The 1,296-nt window shown below is 44.8% G+C and overlaps 1 non-coding gene across 1 annotated transcript; it reads right to left on the reverse strand.

The window, feature by feature from the left end:
* Positions 1 to 312: 312 nt before the first annotated feature.
* Positions 313 to 384, reverse strand: TRNAP-AGG (transfer RNA proline (anticodon AGG)). Its single transcript has one exon. It is a non-coding gene; the product is annotated as a tRNA-Pro (tRNA).
* Positions 385 to 1,296: the final 912 nt, after the last annotated feature.

A 1,296-nucleotide genomic window follows, 5' to 3' on the forward strand; every position in this document is an offset into this window, starting at 1 on the left:
ATAAAGGCTGTTGAAAAGAAGATCGATCCCAGTCACGTATGTATGGTGATCGGTATGTGTGGTGTAAACGTTGCTCTAAGCAAGAAAGGGTCGACGCAAGAAGAATCACATGTTTCTTTCTTGTCATGGCAAGAAGAACCAAGCCGTAATGCATATCTGAATGCAAATATTACCTGACACAAATTGTTTTTCATGGCATCTAAAAAGGAATTCGTTTTCTTTGGGGTAAAAAGAACAAAAAAAGAGGAATCAGGGACATCTAAAAGGAATTCATTTTTTTTTGGTAAAAAGAACAAAACAAGAGGAAAAAATGGGGCATTCCGAGAATTGAACTCGGGACCTCTCGCACCCTAAGCGAGAATCATACCACTAGACCAAATGCCCTTCGATACTCTGTTTTCCGAAAGTACATATTTATTCTACTATCATACATACGTAAGTACTGCCCACACAGATGATCTGAATGTTCTCTTTTTCTAGAAAACACGACGACCGGAGTCTGAGATGGGAGTCAACTCTCTTGTGGATTTGGCCATCACGCGAGCCTACAGGGGTATTTGTTTCTAGAGACTTTTTGTGTAGGAACTAAAAAAAGTCTCTCTTAGAGTTGCCTTTTGGAACATGAGGGACTGCTAGGGATTAAAAGTTGCCTTTTGGAACTAAATGAAGAAGACTCTTAAGGAGAGTCTTTTTTGAGACTTTTCCAACAATACCCCTCCCTGCACCCATTTCCCCGCGGCCCCATGGTGTTGTTTGGTTGTAATTTTTCTGTATACTAGGGGTAATATTATAGTTGATGCGTTGGAAAAAAAGTGAATTGTTGGTGTAAATATGACGTGTACACCTACAACTAAATATGCCAGTGTCGCCCAGCTTCCGAGCATCCCTTTCACGTCGTGATGGTGTCGCCTCCCCGGGGCTGTTTCCCTATGTTGCATCTCCACGACCATGGCACTACGTTAATTGCCCACAGTGGCGGAGGCAGGGGGTGGCCACCAGGGGCCTGGCCCTCCCCAACATCTTGATTTTCATACTATCATGTGATGTAGGGTGGAACCCTATGTGGCCGATCTTTCACGAAAGGAGCGAACCCCGACGATGAACACGAAGAACACGAGGGGGGGGGGGGAGGAAAAACACGAGAGGAAACACTAAACCAACAAGAATAGATCACACATGCGCTAGATCAATGAACACAAAGGTGAGATACAAGATCCAAGTCCAACAAAGGACGATACAAGGGTAACCGGTTCTTCTCCGTGAGGAGGTCTTGATGGGGCCACCCAAGAGGGGGTC

The sequence above is a fragment of the Triticum aestivum genome, chromosome 7A (genome assembly GCF_018294505.1).
Source record: "Triticum aestivum cultivar Chinese Spring chromosome 7A, IWGSC CS RefSeq v2.1, whole genome shotgun sequence".
In the NCBI taxonomy this organism is placed as follows: Eukaryota; Viridiplantae; Streptophyta; class Magnoliopsida; order Poales; family Poaceae; genus Triticum; species Triticum aestivum.